This window comes from Lissotriton vulgaris, chromosome 1_1 (assembly GCF_964263255.1).
Source record: "Lissotriton vulgaris chromosome 1_1, aLisVul1.2, whole genome shotgun sequence".
Taxonomy (NCBI): domain Eukaryota; kingdom Metazoa; phylum Chordata; class Amphibia; order Caudata; family Salamandridae; genus Lissotriton; species Lissotriton vulgaris.
Window position 1 is genome coordinate 230,854,687 of NC_141685.1, and position 17,166 is coordinate 230,871,852.

The 17,166-nt window shown below is 36.6% G+C and overlaps 21 non-coding genes across 21 annotated transcripts; all 21 read left to right on the top strand.

Moving 5' to 3' along the window:
- Positions 1 to 187: 187 nt before the first annotated feature.
- On the top strand, positions 188 to 259 carry TRNAD-GUC (transfer RNA aspartic acid (anticodon GUC)). The gene has a single exon. It is a non-coding gene; the product is annotated as a tRNA-Asp (tRNA).
- A 625-nt stretch (positions 260 to 884) lies between these two features.
- On the top strand, positions 885 to 956 carry TRNAD-GUC (transfer RNA aspartic acid (anticodon GUC)). Its single transcript has one exon. It is a non-coding gene; the product is annotated as a tRNA-Asp (tRNA).
- A 637-nt stretch (positions 957 to 1,593) lies between these two features.
- Positions 1,594 to 1,665, top strand: TRNAD-GUC (transfer RNA aspartic acid (anticodon GUC)). The gene has a single exon. It is a non-coding gene; the product is annotated as a tRNA-Asp (tRNA).
- Positions 1,666 to 2,290: 625 nt separating this feature from the next.
- TRNAD-GUC (transfer RNA aspartic acid (anticodon GUC)) lies at positions 2,291 to 2,362 on the top strand. Its single transcript has one exon. It is a non-coding gene; the product is annotated as a tRNA-Asp (tRNA).
- Positions 2,363 to 3,688: 1,326 nt separating this feature from the next.
- On the top strand, positions 3,689 to 3,760 carry TRNAD-GUC (transfer RNA aspartic acid (anticodon GUC)). The gene has a single exon. It is a non-coding gene; the product is annotated as a tRNA-Asp (tRNA).
- A 1,324-nt stretch (positions 3,761 to 5,084) lies between these two features.
- On the top strand, positions 5,085 to 5,156 carry TRNAD-GUC (transfer RNA aspartic acid (anticodon GUC)). Its single transcript has one exon. It is a non-coding gene; the product is annotated as a tRNA-Asp (tRNA).
- Positions 5,157 to 5,767: 611 nt separating this feature from the next.
- Positions 5,768 to 5,839, top strand: TRNAD-GUC (transfer RNA aspartic acid (anticodon GUC)). The gene has a single exon. It is a non-coding gene; the product is annotated as a tRNA-Asp (tRNA).
- A 1,324-nt stretch (positions 5,840 to 7,163) lies between these two features.
- TRNAD-GUC (transfer RNA aspartic acid (anticodon GUC)) lies at positions 7,164 to 7,235 on the top strand. The gene has a single exon. It is a non-coding gene; the product is annotated as a tRNA-Asp (tRNA).
- Positions 7,236 to 7,846: 611 nt separating this feature from the next.
- On the top strand, positions 7,847 to 7,918 carry TRNAD-GUC (transfer RNA aspartic acid (anticodon GUC)). Its single transcript has one exon. It is a non-coding gene; the product is annotated as a tRNA-Asp (tRNA).
- A 633-nt stretch (positions 7,919 to 8,551) lies between these two features.
- Positions 8,552 to 8,623, top strand: TRNAD-GUC (transfer RNA aspartic acid (anticodon GUC)). The gene has a single exon. It is a non-coding gene; the product is annotated as a tRNA-Asp (tRNA).
- Positions 8,624 to 9,250: 627 nt separating this feature from the next.
- Positions 9,251 to 9,322, top strand: TRNAD-GUC (transfer RNA aspartic acid (anticodon GUC)). The gene has a single exon. It is a non-coding gene; the product is annotated as a tRNA-Asp (tRNA).
- Positions 9,323 to 9,933: 611 nt separating this feature from the next.
- TRNAD-GUC (transfer RNA aspartic acid (anticodon GUC)) lies at positions 9,934 to 10,005 on the top strand. The gene has a single exon. It is a non-coding gene; the product is annotated as a tRNA-Asp (tRNA).
- A 1,324-nt stretch (positions 10,006 to 11,329) lies between these two features.
- On the top strand, positions 11,330 to 11,401 carry TRNAD-GUC (transfer RNA aspartic acid (anticodon GUC)). Its single transcript has one exon. It is a non-coding gene; the product is annotated as a tRNA-Asp (tRNA).
- A 611-nt stretch (positions 11,402 to 12,012) lies between these two features.
- TRNAD-GUC (transfer RNA aspartic acid (anticodon GUC)) lies at positions 12,013 to 12,084 on the top strand. The gene has a single exon. It is a non-coding gene; the product is annotated as a tRNA-Asp (tRNA).
- Positions 12,085 to 12,713: 629 nt separating this feature from the next.
- Positions 12,714 to 12,785, top strand: TRNAD-GUC (transfer RNA aspartic acid (anticodon GUC)). The gene has a single exon. It is a non-coding gene; the product is annotated as a tRNA-Asp (tRNA).
- Positions 12,786 to 13,410: 625 nt separating this feature from the next.
- On the top strand, positions 13,411 to 13,482 carry TRNAD-GUC (transfer RNA aspartic acid (anticodon GUC)). The gene has a single exon. It is a non-coding gene; the product is annotated as a tRNA-Asp (tRNA).
- Positions 13,483 to 14,119: 637 nt separating this feature from the next.
- On the top strand, positions 14,120 to 14,191 carry TRNAD-GUC (transfer RNA aspartic acid (anticodon GUC)). Its single transcript has one exon. It is a non-coding gene; the product is annotated as a tRNA-Asp (tRNA).
- Positions 14,192 to 14,816: 625 nt separating this feature from the next.
- TRNAD-GUC (transfer RNA aspartic acid (anticodon GUC)) lies at positions 14,817 to 14,888 on the top strand. Its single transcript has one exon. It is a non-coding gene; the product is annotated as a tRNA-Asp (tRNA).
- Positions 14,889 to 15,513: 625 nt separating this feature from the next.
- TRNAD-GUC (transfer RNA aspartic acid (anticodon GUC)) lies at positions 15,514 to 15,585 on the top strand. Its single transcript has one exon. It is a non-coding gene; the product is annotated as a tRNA-Asp (tRNA).
- A 629-nt stretch (positions 15,586 to 16,214) lies between these two features.
- On the top strand, positions 16,215 to 16,286 carry TRNAD-GUC (transfer RNA aspartic acid (anticodon GUC)). The gene has a single exon. It is a non-coding gene; the product is annotated as a tRNA-Asp (tRNA).
- A 625-nt stretch (positions 16,287 to 16,911) lies between these two features.
- On the top strand, positions 16,912 to 16,983 carry TRNAD-GUC (transfer RNA aspartic acid (anticodon GUC)). The gene has a single exon. It is a non-coding gene; the product is annotated as a tRNA-Asp (tRNA).
- Positions 16,984 to 17,166: the final 183 nt, after the last annotated feature.

Consider the following 17,166-nt stretch of genomic DNA (forward strand, 5'->3'; position numbering starts at 1 on the left):
TCAATGAAATAATTTCTTCATAAAACTAATTGTTTTTGGCTAGGAATTTCTGTATTGTAATAATTTAGGAAAAAAGATTACTTGTCCTAACCAAAAGCAGCAATTCTGCCTATTACAATACTGAGAATTGATCGAGGGCATGCCTTAACCCCAGGGAGATGAGCACTGTTTAACTGAAGCCAATAAGTCCTCGTTAGTATAGTGGTCAGTATCCCCGCCTGTCACGCGGGAGACCGGGGTTCAATTCCCCGACGGGGAGGAGATTCCTTTTATTCACACAATTAAATAAAATGATGTACTTTCTAACATTGTAAAATATATCTGTCATTATCCTTGCCTATTCCGATTGAGAAAAAAGGTTGAATTCACTGATGGCCAAAATGCTTACTGATGTGTTAACTGAAATTCAGAATATGCTCTGAATATTTCAGCATGCACAGGCGTACCATCAAAACCAATTTACGTCTACAATCTGTTGGAAAATGAGATGAAGCAGTGGTGAATCCTAGGCCGCTGTTCCACTCGATTGGCATGATTTACAAGTAGAATGACTGCTTTTGGTTAGTAGTGACCCCTGGTGGCTAATAGTTATAAGCTGCAAATGGTAAAGTGAGCTGATTATATATATATATATATATAAATATATATATTGATGAATAGAAAGATAGCTAGATAGACAGATCGATAGATATTTATTTCAATGAAATAATTTCTTCATAAAACTAATTGTTTTTGGCTAGGAATTTCTGTATTGTAATAATTTAGGAAAAAAGATTACTTGTCCTAACCAAAAGCAGCAATTCTGCCTATTACAATACTGAGAATTGATCGAGGGCATGCCTTAACCCCAGGGAGATGAGCACTGTTTAACTGAAGCCAATAAGTCCTCGTTAGTATAGTGGTCAGTATCCCCGCCTGTCACGCGGGAGACCGGGGTTCAATTCCCCGACGGGGAGGAGATTCCTTTTATTCACACAATTAAATAAAATGATGTACTTTCTAACATTGTAAAATATATCTGTCATTATCCTTGCCTATTCCGATTGAGAAAAAAGGTTGAATTCACTGATGGCCAAAATTCTTACTGATGTGTTAACTGAAATTCAGAATATGCTCTGAATATTTCAGCATGCACAGGCGTACCATCAAAACCAATTTACGTCTACAATCTGTTGGAAAATGAGATGAAGCAGTGGTGAATCCTAGGCCGCTGTTCCACTCGATTGGCACGATTTACAAGTAGAATGACTGCTTTTGGTTAGTAGTGACCCCTGGTGGCTAATAGTTATAAGCTGCAAATGGTAAAGTGAGCTGATTATATATATATATATATATATATATATATATAAATATATATATTGATGAATAGAAAGATAGCTAGATAGACAGATCGATAGATATTTATTTCAATGAAATAATTTCTTCATAAAACTAATTGTTTTTGGCTAGGAATTTCTGTATTGTAATAATTTAGGAAAAAAGATTACTTGTCCTAACCAAAAGCAGCAATTCTGCCTATTACAATACTGAGAATTGATCGAGGGCATGCCTTAACCCCAGGGAGATGAGCACTGTTTAACTGAAGCCAATAAGTCCTCGTTAGTATAGTGGTCAGTATCCCCGCCTGTCACGCGGGAGACCGGGGTTCAATTCCCCGACGGGGAGGAGATTCCTTTTATTCACACAATTAAATAAAATGATGTACTTTCTAACATTGTAAAATATATCTGTCATTATCCTTGCCTATTCCGATTGAGAAAAAAGGTTGAATTCACTGATGGCCAAAATGCTTACTGATGTGTTAACTGAAATTCAGAATATGCTCTGAATATTTCAGCATGCACAGGCGTACCATCAAAACCAATTTACGTCTACAATCTGTTGGAAAATGAGATGAAGCAGTGGTGAATCCTAGGCCGCTGTTCCACTCGATTGGCATGATTTACAAGTAGAATGACTGCTTTTGGTTAGTAGTGACCCCTGGTGGCTAATAGTTATAAGCTGCAAATGGTAAAGTGAGCTGATTATATATATATATATATATAAATATATATATTGATGAATAGAAAGATAGCTAGATAGACAGATCGATAGATATTTATTTCAATGAAATAATTTCTTCATAAAACTAATTGTTTTTGGCTAGGAATTTCTGTATTGTAATAATTTAGGAAAAAAGATTACTTGTCCTAACCAAAAGCAGCAATTCTGCCTATTACAATACTGAGAATTGATCGAGGGCATGCCTTAACCCCAGGGAGATGAGCACTGTTTAACTGAAGCCAATAAGTCCTCGTTAGTATAGTGGTCAGTATCCCCGCCTGTCACGCGGGAGACCGGGGTTCAATTCCCCGACGGGGAGGAGATTCCTTTTATTCACACAATTAAATAAAATGATGTACTTTCTAACATTGTAAAATATATCTGTCATTATCCTTGCCTATTCCGATTGAGAAAAAAGGTTGAATTCACTGATGGCCAAAATGCTTACTGATGTGTTAACTGAAATTCAGAATATGCTCTGAATATTTCAGCATGCACAGGCGTACCATCAAAACCAATTTACGTCTACAATCTGTTGGAAAATGAGATGAAGCAGTGGTGAATCCTAGGCCGCTGTTCCACTCGATTGGCACGATTTACAAGTAGAATGACTGCTTTTGGTTAGTAGTGACCCCTGGTGGCTAATAGTTATAAGCTGCAAATGGTAAAGTGAGCTGATTATATATATATATATATATAAATATATATATTGATGAATAGAAAGATAGCTAGATAGACAGATCGATAGATATTTATTTCAATGAAATAATTTCTTCATAAAACTAATTGTTTTTGGCTAGGAATTTCTGTATTGTAATAATTTAGGAAAAAAGATTACTTGTCCTAACCAAAAGCAGCAATTCTGCCTATTACAATACTGAGAATTGATCGAGGGCATGCCTTAACCCCAGGGAGGTGAGCACTGTTTAACTGAAGCCAATAAGTCCTCGTTAGTATAGTGGTCAGTATCCCCACCTGTCACGCGGGAGACCGGGGTTCAATTCCCCGACGGGGAGGAGATTCCTTTTATTCACACAATTAAATAAAATGATGTACTTTCTAACATTGTAAAATATATCTGTCATTATCCTTGCCTATTCCGATTGAGAAAAAAGGTTGAATTCACTGATGGCCAAAATGCTTACTGATGTGTTAACTGAAATTCAGAATATGCTCTGAATATTTCAGCATGCACAGGCGTACCATCAAAACCAATTTACGTCTACAATCTGTTGGAAAATGAGATGAAGCAGTGGTGAATCCTAGGCCGCTGTTCCACTCGATTGGCACGATTTACAAGTAGAATGACTGCTTTTGGTTAGTAGTGACCCCTGGTGGCTAATAATTATAAGCTGCAAATGGTAAAGTGAGCTGATTATATATATATATATATACATATAAATATATATATTGATGAATAGAAAGATAGCTAGATAGACAGATCGATAGATATTTATTTCAATGAAATAATTTCTTCATAAAACTAATTGTTTTTGGCTAGGAATTTCTGTATTGTAATAATTTAGGAAAAAAGATTACTTGTCCTAACCAAAAGCAGCAATTCTGCCTATTACAATACTGAGAATTGATCGAGGGCATGCCTTAACCCCAGGGAGATGAGCACTGTTTAACTGAAGCCAATAAGTCCTCGTTAGTATAGTGGTCAGTATCCCCGCCTGTCACGCGGGAGACCGGGGTTCAATTCCCCGACGGGGAGGAGATTCCTTTTATTCACACAATTAAATAAAATGATGTACTTTCTAACATTGTAAAATATATCTGTCATTATCCTTGCCTATTCCGATTGAGAAAACAGGTTGAATTCACTGATGGCCAAAATGCTTACTGATGTGTTAACTGAAATTCAGAATATGCTCTGAATATTTCAGCATGCACAGGCGTACCATCAAAACCAATTTACGTCTACAATCTGTTGGAAAATGAGATGAAGCAGTGGTGAATCCTAGGCCGCTGTTCCACTCGATTGGCACGATTTACAAGTAGAATGACTGCTTTTGGTTAGTAGTGACCCCTGGTGGCTAATAGTTATAAGCTGCAAATGGTAAAGTGAGCTGATTATATATATATATATATATAAATATATATATTGATGAATAGAAAGATAGCTAGATAGACAGATCGATAGATATTTATTTCAATGAAATAATTTCTTCATAAAACTAATTGTTTTTGGCTAGGAATTTCTGTATTGTAATAATTTAGGAAAAAAGATTACTTGTCCTAACCAAAAGCAGCAATTCTGCCTATTACAATACTGAGAATTGATCGAGGGCATGCCTTAACCCCAGGGAGGTGAGCACTGTTTAACTGAAGCCAATAAGTCCTCGTTAGTATAGTGGTCAGTATCCCCACCTGTCACGCGGGAGACCGGGGTTCAATTCCCCGACGGGGAGGAGATTCCTTTTATTCACACAATTAAATAAAATGATGTACTTTCTAACATTGTAAAATATATCTGTCATTATCCTTGCCTATTCCGATTGAGAAAAAAGGTTGAATTCACTGATGGCCAAAATGCTTACTGATGTGTTAACTGAAATTCAGAATATGCTCTGAATATTTCAGCATGCACAGGCGTACCATCAAAACCAATTTACGTCTACAATCTGTTGGAAAATGAGATGAAGCAGTGGTGAATCCTAGGCCGCTGTTCCACTCGATTGGCACGATTTACAAGTAGAATGACTGCTTTTGGTTAGTAGTGACCCCTGGTGGCTAATAATTATAAGCTGCAAATGGTAAAGTGAGCTGATTATATATATATATATACAAATAAATATATATATTGATGAATAGAAAGATAGCTAGATAGACAGATCGATAGATATTTATTTCAATGAAATAATTTCTTCATAAAACTAATTGTTTTTGGCTAGGAATTTCTGTATTGTAATAATTTAGGAAAAAAGATTACTTGTCCTAACCAAAAGCAGCAATTCTGCCTATTACAATACTGAGAATTGATCGAGGGCATGCCTTAACCCCAGGGAGATGAGCACTGTTTAACTGAAGCCAATAAGTCCTCGTTAGTATAGTGGTCAGTATCCCCGCCTGTCACGCGGGAGACCGGGGTTCAATTCCCCGACGGGGAGGAGATTCCTTTTATTCACACAATTAAATAAAATGATGTACTTTCTAACATTGTAAAATATATCTGTCATTATCCTTGCCTATTCCGATTGAGAAAACAGGTTGAATTCACTGATGGCCAAAATGCTTACTGATGTGTTAACTGAAATTCAGAATATGCTCTGAATATTTCAGCATGCACAGGCGTACCATCAAAACCAATTTACGTCTACAATCTGTTGGAAAATGAGATGAAGCAGTGGTGAATCCTAGGCCGCTGTTCCACTCGATTGGCACGATTTACAAGTAGAATGACTGCTTTTGGTTAGTAGTGACCCCTGGTGGCTAATAGTTATAAGCTGCAAATGGTAAAGTGAGCTGATTATATATATATATATATTGATGAATAGAAAGATAGCTAGATAGACAGATCGATAGATATTTATTTCAATGAAATAATTTCTTCATAAAACTAATTGTTTTTGGCTAGGAATTTCTGTATTGTAATAATTTAGGAAAAAAGATTACTTGTCCTAACCAAAAGCAGCAATTCTGCCTATTACAATACTGAGAATTGATCGAGGGCATGCCTTAACCCCAGGGAGATGAGCACTGTTTAACTGAAGCCAATAAGTCCTCGTTAGTATAGTGGTCAGTATCCCCGCCTGTCACGCGGGAGACCGGGGTTCAATTCCCCGACGGGGAGGAGATTCCTTTTATTCACACAATTAAATAAAATGATGTACTTTCTAACATTGTAAAATATATCTGTCATTATCCTTGCCTATTCCGATTGAGAAAAAAGGTTGAATTCACTGATGGCCAAAATGCTTACTGATGTGTTAACTGAAATTCAGAATATGCTCTGAATATTTCAGCATGCACAGGCGTACCATCAAAACCAATTTACGTCTACAATCTGTTGGAAAATGAGATGAAGCAGTGGTGAATCCTAGGCCGCTGTTCCACTCGATTGGCACGATTTACAAGTAGAATGACTGCTTTTGGTTAGTAGTGACCCCTGGTGGCTAATAGTTATAAGCTGCAAATGGTAAAGTGAGCTGATTATATATATATATATATATAAATATATATATTGATGAATAGAAAGATAGCTAGATAGACAGATCGATAGATATTTATTTCAATGAAATAATTTCTTCATAAAACTAATTGTTTTTGGCTAGGAATTTCTGTATTGTAATAATTTAGGAAAAAAGATTACTTGTCCTAACCAAAAGCAGCAATTCTGCCTATTACAATACTGAGAATTGATCGAGGGCATGCCTTAACCCCAGGGAGGTGAGCACTGTTTAACTGAAGCCAATAAGTCCTCGTTAGTATAGTGGTCAGTATCCCCACCTGTCACGCGGGAGACCGGGGTTCAATTCCCCGACGGGGAGGAGATTCCTTTTATTCACACAATTAAATAAAATGATGTACTTTCTAACATTGTAAAATATATCTGTCATTATCCTTGCCTATTCCGATTGAGAAAAAAGGTTGAATTCACTGATGGCCAAAATGCTTACTGATGTGTTAACTGAAATTCAGAATATGCTCTGAATATTTCAGCATGCACAGGCGTACCATCAAAACCAATTTACGTCTACAATCTGTTGGAAAATGAGATGAAGCAGTGGTGAATCCTAGGCCGCTGTTCCACTCGATTGGCACGATTTACAAGTAGAATGACTGCTTTTGGTTAGTAGTGACCCCTGGTGGCTAATAATTATAAGCTGCAAATGGTAAAGTGAGCTGATTATATATATATATATACATATAAATATATATATTGATGAATAGAAAGATAGCTAGATAGACAGATCGATAGATATTTATTTCAATGAAATAATTTCTTCATAAAACTAATTGTTTTTGGCTAGGAATTTCTGTATTGTAATAATTTAGGAAAAAAGATTACTTGTCCTAACCAAAAGCAGCAATTCTGCCTATTACAATACTGAGAATTGATCGAGGGCATGCCTTAACCCCAGGGAGATGAGCACTGTTTAACTGAAGCCAATAAGTCCTCGTTAGTATAGTGGTCAGTATCCCCGCCTGTCACGCGGGAGACCGGGGTTCAATTCCCCGACGGGGAGGAGATTCCTTTTATTCACACAATTAAATAAAATGATGTACTTTCTAACATTGTAAAATATATCTGTCATTATCCTTGCCTATTCCGATTGAGAAAACAGGTTGAATTCACTGATGGCCAAAATGCTTACTGATGTGTTAACTGAAATTCAGAATATGCTCTGAATATTTCAGCATGCACAGGCGTACCATCAAAACCAATTTACGTCTACAATCTGTTGGAAAATGAGATGAAGCAGTGGTGAATCCTAGGCCGCTGTTCCACTCGATTGGCACGATTTACAAGTAGAATGACTGCTTTTGGTTAGTAGTGACCCCTGGTGGCTAATAGTTATAAGCTGCAAATGGTAAAGTGAGCTGATTATATATATATATATATTGATGAATAGAAAGATAGCTAGATAGACAGATCGATAGATATTTATTTCAATGAAATAATTTCTTCATAAAACTAATTGTTTTTGGCTAGGAATTTCTGTATTGTAATAATTTAGGAAAAAAGATTACTTGTCCTAACCAAAAGCAGCAATTCTGCCTATTACAATACTGAGAATTGATCGAGGGCATGCCTTAACCCCAGGGAGGTGAGCACTGTTTAACTGAAGCCAATAAGTCCTCGTTAGTATAGTGGTCAGTATCCCCGCCTGTCACGCGGGAGACCGGGGTTCAATTCCCCGACGGGGAGGCGATTCCTTTTATTCACACAATTAAATAAAATGATGTACTTTCTAACATTGTAAAATATATCTGTCATTATCCTTGCCTATTCCGATTGAGAAAAAAGGTTGAATTCACTGATGGCCAAAATGCTTACTGATGTGTTAACTGAAATTCAGAATATGCTCTGAATATTTCAGCATGCACAGGCGTACCATCAAAACCAATTTACGTCTACAATCTGTTGGAAAATGAGATGAAGCAGTGGTGAATCCTAGGCCGCTGTTCCACTCAATTGGCACGATTTACAAGTAGAATGACTGCTTTTGGTTAGGAGTGACCCCTGGTGGCTAATAGTTATAAGCTGCAAATGGTAAAGTGAGCTGATTATATATATATATGTATATATATATATAAATATATATATTGATGAATAGAAAGATAGCTAGATAGACAGATCGATAGATATTTATTTCAATGAAATAATTTCTTCATAAAACTAATTGTTTTTGGCTAGGAATTTCTGTATTGTAATAATTTAGGAAAAAAGATTACTTGTCCTAACCAAAAGCAGCAATTCTGCCTATTACAATACTGAGAATTGATCGAGGGCATGCCTTAACCCCAGGGAGGTGAGCACTGTTTAACTGAAGCCAATAAGTCCTCGTTAGTATAGTGGTCAGTATCCCCGCCTGTCACGCGGGAGACCGGGGTTCAATTCCCCGACGGGGAGGAGATTCCTTTTATTCACACAATTAAATAAAATGATGTACTTTCTAACATTGTAAAATATATCTGTCATTATCCTTGCCTATTCCGATTGAGAAAAAAGGTTGAATTCACTGATGGCCAAAATGCTTACTGATGTGTTAACTGAAATTCAGAATATGCTCTGAATATTTCAGCATGCACAGGCGTACCATCAAAACCAATTTACGTCTACAATCTGTTGGAAAATGAGATGAAGCAGTGGTGAATCCTAGGCCGCTGTTCCACTCGATTGGCACGATTTACAAGTAGAATGACTGCTTTTGGTTAGTAGTGACCCCTGGTGGCTAATAATTATAAGCTGCAAATGGTAAAGTGAGCTGATTATATATATATATATACATATAAATATATATATTGATGAATAGAAAGATAGCTAGATAGACAGATCGATAGATATTTATTTCAATGAAATAATTTCTTCATAAAACTAATTGTTTTTGGCTAGGAATTTCTGTATTGTAATAATTTAGGAAAAAAGATTACTTGTCCTAACCAAAAGCAGCAATTCTGCCTATTACAATACTGAGAATTGATCGAGGGCATGCCTTAACCCCAGGGAGATGAGCACTGTTTAACTGAAGCCAATAAGTCCTCGTTAGTATAGTGGTCAGTATCCCCGCCTGTCACGCGGGAGACCGGGGTTCAATTCCCCGACGGGGAGGAGATTCCTTTTATTCACACAATTAAATAAAATGATGTACTTTCTAACATTGTAAAATATATCTGTCATTATCCTTGCCTATTCCGATTGAGAAAACAGGTTGAATTCACTGATGGCCAAAATGCTTACTGATGTGTTAACTGAAATTCAGAATATGCTCTGAATATTTCAGCATGCACAGGCGTACCATCAAAACCAATTTACGTCTACAATCTGTTGGAAAATGAGATGAAGCAGTGGTGAATCCTAGGCCGCTGTTCCACTCGATTGGCACGATTTACAAGTAGAATGACTGCTTTTGGTTAGTAGTGACCCCTGGTGGCTAATAGTTATAAGCTGCAAATGGTAAAGTGAGCTGATTATATATATATATATATTGATGAATAGAAAGATAGCTAGATAGACAGATCGATAGATATTTATTTCAATGAAATAATTTCTTCATAAAACTAATTGTTTTTGGCTAGGAATTTCTGTATTGTAATAATTTAGGAAAAAAGATTACTTGTCCTAACCAAAAGCAGCAATTCTGCCTATTACAATACTGAGAATTGATCGAGGGCATGCCTTAACCCCAGGGAGATGAGCACTGTTTAACTGAAGCCAATAAGTCCTCGTTAGTATAGTGGTCAGTATCCCCGCCTGTCACGCGGGAGACCGGGGTTCAATTCCCCGACGGGGAGGAGATTCCTTTTATTCACACAATTAAATAAAATGATGTACTTTCTAACATTGTAAAATATATCTGTCATTATCCTTGCCTATTCCGATTGAGAAAAAAGGTTGAATTCACTGATGGCCAAAATGCTTACTGATGTGTTAACTGAAATTCAGAATATGCTCTGAATATTTCAGCATGCACAGGCGTACCATCAAAACCAATTTACGTCTACAATCTGTTGGAAAATGAGATGAAGCAGTGGTGAATCCTAGGCCGCTGTTCCACTCGATTGGCACGATTTACAAGTAGAATGACTGCTTTTGGTTAGTAGTGACCCCTGGTGGCTAATAGTTATAAGCTGCAAATGGTAAAGTGAGCTGATTATATATATATATATATATAAATATATATATTGATGAATAGAAAGATAGCTAGATAGACAGATCGATAGATATTTATTTCAATGAAATAATTTCTTCATAAAACTAATTGTTTTTGGCTAGGAATTTCTGTATTGTAATAATTTAGGAAAAAAGATTACTTGTCCTAACCAAAAGCAGCAATTCTGCCTATTACAATACTGAGAATTGATCGAGGGCATGCCTTAACCCCAGGGAGGTGAGCACTGTTTAACTGAAGCCAATAAGTCCTCGTTAGTATAGTGGTCAGTATCCCCACCTGTCACGCGGGAGACCGGGGTTCAATTCCCCGACGGGGAGGAGATTCCTTTTATTCACACAATTAAATAAAATGATGTACTTTCTAACATTGTAAAATATATCTGTCATTATCCTTGCCTATTCCGATTGAGAAAAAAGGTTGAATTCACTGATGGCCAAAATGCTTACTGATGTGTTAACTGAAATTCAGAATATGCTCTGAATATTTCAGCATGCACAGGCGTACCATCAAAACCAATTTACGTCTACAATCTGTTGGAAAATGAGATGAAGCAGTGGTGAATCCTAGGCCGCTGTTCCACTCGATTGGCACGATTTACAAGTAGAATGACTGCTTTTGGTTAGTAGTGACCCCTGGTGGCTAATAATTATAAGCTGCAAATGGTAAAGTGAGCTGATTATATATATATATATACATATAAATATATATATTGATGAATAGAAAGATAGCTAGATAGACAGATCGATAGATATTTATTTCAATGAAATAATTTCTTCATAAAACTAATTGTTTTTGGCTAGGAATTTCTGTATTGTAATAATTTAGGAAAAAAGATTACTTGTCCTAACCAAAAGCAGCAATTCTGCCTATTACAATACTGAGAATTGATCGAGGGCATGCCTTAACCCCAGGGAGATGAGCACTGTTTAACTGAAGCCAATAAGTCCTCGTTAGTATAGTGGTCAGTATCCCCGCCTGTCACGCGGGAGACCGGGGTTCAATTCCCCGACGGGGAGGAGATTCCTTTTATTCACACAATTAAATAAAATGATGTACTTTCTAACATTGTAAAATATATCTGTCATTATCCTTGCCTATTCCGATTGAGAAAACAGGTTGAATTCACTGATGGCCAAAATGCTTACTGATGTGTTACCTGAAATTCAGAATATGCTCTGAATATTTCAGCATGCACAGGCGTACCATCAAAACCAATTTACGTCTACAATCTGTTGGAAAATGAGATGAAGCAGTGGTGAATCCTAGGCCGCTGTTCCACTCGATTGGCACGATTTACAAGTAGAATGACTGCTTTTGGTTAGTAGTGACCCCTGGTGGCTAATAGTTATAAGCTGCAAATGGTAAAGTGAGCTGATTATATATATATATATATTGATGAATAGAAAGATAGCTAGATAGACAGATCGATAGATATTTATTTCAATGAAATAATTTCTTCATAAAACTAATTGTTTTTGGCTAGGAATTTCTGTATTGTAATAATTTAGGAAAAAAGATTACTTGTCCTAACCAAAAGCAGCAATTCTGCCTATTACAATACTGAGAATTGATTGAGGGCATGCCTTAACCCCAGGGAGATGAGCACTGTTTAACTGAAGCCAATAAGTCCTCGTTAGTATAGTGGTCAGTATCCCCGCCTGTCACGCGGGAGACCGGGGTTCAATTCCCCGACGGGGAGGAGATTCCTTTTATTCACACAATTAAATAAAATGATGTACTTTCTAACATTGTAAAATATATCTGTCATTATCCTTGCCTATTCCGATTGAGAAAAAAGGTTGAATTCACTGATGGCCAAAATGCTTACTGATGTGTTAACTGAAATTCAGAATATGCTCTGAATATTTCAGCATGCACAGGCGTACCATCAAAACCAATTTACGTCTACAATCTGTTGGAAAATGAGATGAAGCAGTGGTGAATCCTAGGCCGCTGTTCCACTCGATTGGCACGATTTACAAGTAGAATGACTGCTTTTGGTTAGTAGTGACCCCTGGTGGCTAATAGTTATAAGCTGCAAATGGTAAAGTGAGCTGATTATATATATATATATATATATATAAATATATATATTGATGAATAGAAAGATAGCTAGATAGACAGATCGATAGATATTTATTTCAATGAAATAATTTCTTCATAAAACTAATTGTTTTTGGCTAGGAATTTCTGTATTGTAATAATTTAGGAAAAAAGATTACTTGTCCTAACCAAAAGCAGCAATTCTGCCTATTACAATACTGAGAATTGATCGAGGGCATGCCTTAACCCCAGGGAGATGAGCACTGTTTAACTGAAGCCAATAAGTCCTCGTTAGTATAGTGGTCAGTATCCCCGCCTGTCACGCGGGAGACCGGGGTTCAATTCCCCGACGGGGAGGAGATTCCTTTTATTCACACAATTAAATAAAATGATGTACTTTCTAACATTGTAAAATATATCTGTCATTATCCTTGCCTATTCCGATTGAGAAAAAAGGTTGAATTCACTGATGGCCAAAATGCTTACTGATGTGTTAACTGAAATTCAGAATATGCTCTGAATATTTCAGCATGCACAGGCGTACCATCAAAACCAATTTACGTCTACAATCTGTTGGAAAATGAGATGAAGCAGTGGTGAATCCTAGGCCGCTGTTCCACTCGATTGGCATGATTTACAAGTAGAATGACTGCTTTTGGTTAGTAGTGACCCCTGGTGGCTAATAGTTATAAGCTGCAAATGGTAAAGTGAGCTGATTATATATATATATATATATAAATATATATATTGATGAATAGAAAGATAGCTAGATAGACAGATCGATAGATATTTATTTCAATGAAATAATTTCTTCATAAAACTAATTGTTTTTGGCTAGGAATTTCTGTATTGTAATAATTTAGGAAAAAAGATTACTTGTCCTAACCAAAAGCAGCAATTCTGCCTATTACAATACTGAGAATTGATCGAGGGCATGCCTTAACCCCAGGGAGATGAGCACTGTTTAACTGAAGCCAATAAGTCCTCGTTAGTATAGTGGTCAGTATCCCCGCCTGTCACGCGGGAGACCGGGGTTCAATTCCCCGACGGGGAGGAGATTCCTTTTATTCACACAATTAAATAAAATGATGTACTTTCTAACATTGTAAAATATATCTGTCATTATCCTTGCCTATTCCGATTGAGAAAAAAGGTTGAATTCACTGATGGCCAAAATTCTTACTGATGTGTTAACTGAAATTCAGAATATGCTCTGAATATTTCAGCATGCACAGGCGTACCATCAAAACCAATTTACGTCTACAATCTGTTGGAAAATGAGATGAAGCAGTGGTGAATCCTAGGCCGCTGTTCCACTCGATTGGCACGATTTACAAGTAGAATGACTGCTTTTGGTTAGTAGTGACCCCTGGTGGCTAATAGTTATAAGCTGCAAATGGTAAAGTGAGCTGATTATATATATATATATATATATATATATATATAAATATATATATTGATGAATAGAAAGATAGCTAGATAGACAGATCGATAGATATTTATTTCAATGAAATAATTTCTTCATAAAACTAATTGTTTTTGGCTAGGAATTTCTGTATTGTAATAATTTAGGAAAAAAGATTACTTGTCCTAACCAAAAGCAGCAATTCTGCCTATTACAATACTGAGAATTGATCGAGGGCATGCCTTAACCCCAGGGAGATGAGCACTGTTTAACTGAAGCCAATAAGTCCTCGTTAGTATAGTGGTCAGTATCCCCGCCTGTCACGCGGGAGACCGGGGTTCAATTCCCCGACGGGGAGGAGATTCCTTTTATTCACACAATTAAATAAAATGATGTACTTTCTAACATTGTAAAATATATCTGTCATTATCCTTGCCTATTCCGATTGAGAAAAAAGGTTGAATTCACTGATGGCCAAAATGCTTACTGATGTGTTAACTGAAATTCAGAATATGCTCTGAATATTTCAGCATGCACAGGCGTACCATCAAAACCAATTTACGTCTACAATCTGTTGGAAAATGAGATGAAGCAGTGGTGAATCCTAGGCCGCTGTTCCGCTCGATTGGCATGATTTACAAGTAGAATGACTGCTTTTGGTTAGTAGTGACCCCTGGTGGCTAATAGTTATAAGCTGCAAATGGTAAAGTGAGCTGATTATATATATATATATATATAAATATATATATTGATGAATAGAAAGATAGCTAGATAGACAGATCGATAGATATTTATTTCAATGAAATAATTTCTTCATAAAACTAATTGTTTTTGGCTAGGAATTTCTGTATTGTAATAATTTAGGAAAAAAGATTACTTGTCCTAACCAAAAGCAGCAATTCTGCCTATTACAATACTGAGAATTGATCGAGGGCATGCCTTAACCCCAGGGAGGTGAGCACTGTTTAACTGAAGCCAATAAGTCCTCGTTAGTATAGTGGTCAGTATCCCCGCCTGTCACGCGGGAGACCGGGGTTCAATTCCCCGACGGGGAGGAGATTCCTTTTATTCACACAATTAAATAAAATGATGTACTTTCTAACATTGTAAAATATATCTGTCATTATCCTTGCCTATTCCGATTGAGAAAAAAGGTTGAATTCACTGATGGCCAAAATGCTTACTGATGTGTTAACTGAAATTCAGAATATGCTCTGAATATTTCAGCATGCACAGGCGTACCATCAAAACCAATTTACGTCTACAATCTGTTGGAAAATGAGATGAAGCAGTGGTGAATCCTAGGCCGCTGTTCCACTCGATTGGCATGATTTACAAGTAGAATGACTGCTTTTGGTTAGTAGTGACCCCTGGTGGCTAATAGTTATAAGCTGCAAATGGTAAAGTGAGCTGATTATATATATATATATATATAAATATATATATTGATGAATAGAAAGATAGCTAGATAGACAGATCGATAGATATTTATTTCAATGAAATAATTTCTTCATAAAACTAATTGTTTTTGGCTAGGAATTTCTGTATTGTAATAATTTAGGAAAAAAGATTACTTGTCCTAACCAAAAGCAGCAATTCTGCCTATTACAATACTGAGAATTGATCGAGGGCATGCCTTAACCCCAGGGAGATGAGCACTGTTTAACTGAAGCCAATAAGTCCTCGTTAGTATAGTGGTCAGTATCCCCGCCTGTCACGCGGGAGACCGGGGTTCAATTCCCCGACGGGGAGGAGATTCCTTTTATTCACACAATTAAATAAAATGATGTACTTTCTAACATTGTAAAATATATCTGTCATTATCCTTGCCTATTCCGATTGAGAAAAAAGGTTGAATTCACTGATGGCCAAAATTCTTACTGATGTGTTAACTGAAATTCAGAATATGCTCTGAATATTTCAGCATGCACAGGCGTACCATCAAAACCAATTTACGTCTACAATCTGTTGGAAAATGAGATGAAGCAGTGGTGAATCCTAGGCCGCTGTTCCACTCGATTGGCACGATTTACAAGTAGAATGACTGCTTTTGGTTAGTAGTGACCCCTGGTGGCTAATAGTTATAAGCTGCAAATGGTAAAGTGAGCTGATTATATATATATATATATATATATAAATATATATATTGATGAATAGAAAGATAGCTAGATAGACAGATCGATAGATATTTATTTCAATGAAATAATTTCTTCATAAAACTAATTGTTTTTGGCTAGGAATTTCTGTATTGTAATAATTTAGGAAAAAAGATTACTTGTCCTAACCAAAAGCAGCAATTCTGCCTATTACAATACTGAGAATTGATCGAGGGCATGCCTTAACCCCAGGGAGATGAGCACTGTTTAACTGAAGCCAATAAGTCCTCGTTAGTATAGTGGTCAGTATCCCCGCCTGTCACGCGGGAGACCGGGGTTCAATTCCCCGACGGGGAGGAGATTCCTTTTATTCACACAATTAAATAAAATGATGTACTTTCTAACATTGTAAAATATATCTGTCATTATCCTTGCCTATTCCGATTGAGAAAAAAGGTTGAATTCACTGATGGCCAAAATGCTTACTGATGTGTTAACTGAAATTCAGAATATGCTCTGAATATTTCAGCATGCACAGGCGTACCATCAAAACCAATTTACGTCTACAATCTGTTGGAAAATGAGATGAAGCAGTGGTGAATCCTAGGCCGCTGTTCCACTCGATTGGCATGATTTACAAGTAGAATGACTGCTTTTGGTTAGTAGTGACCCCTGGTGGCTAATAGTTATAAGCTGCAAATGGTAAAGTGAGCTGATTATATATATATATATATATAAATATATATATTGATGAATAGAAAGATAGCTAGATAGACAGATCGATAGATATTTATTTCAATGAAATAATTTCTTCATAAAACTAATTGTTTTTGGCTAGGAATTTCTGTATTGTAATAATTTAGGAAAAAAGATTACTTGTCCTAACCAAAAGCAGCAATTCTGCCTATTACAATACTGAGAATTGATCGAGGGCATGCCTTAACCCCAGGGAGATGAGCACTGTTTAACTGAAGCCAATAAGTCCTCGTTAGTATAGTGGTCAGTATCCCCGCCTGTCACGCGGGAGACCGGGGTTCAATTCCCCGACGGGGAGGAGATTCCTTTTATTCACACAATTAAATAAAATGATGTACTTTCTAACATTGTAAAATATATCTGTCATTATCCTTGCCTATTCCGATTGAGAAAAAAGGTTGAATTCACTGATGGCCAAAATTCTTACTGATGTGTTAACTGAAATTCAGAATATGCTCTGAATATTTCAGCATGCACAGGC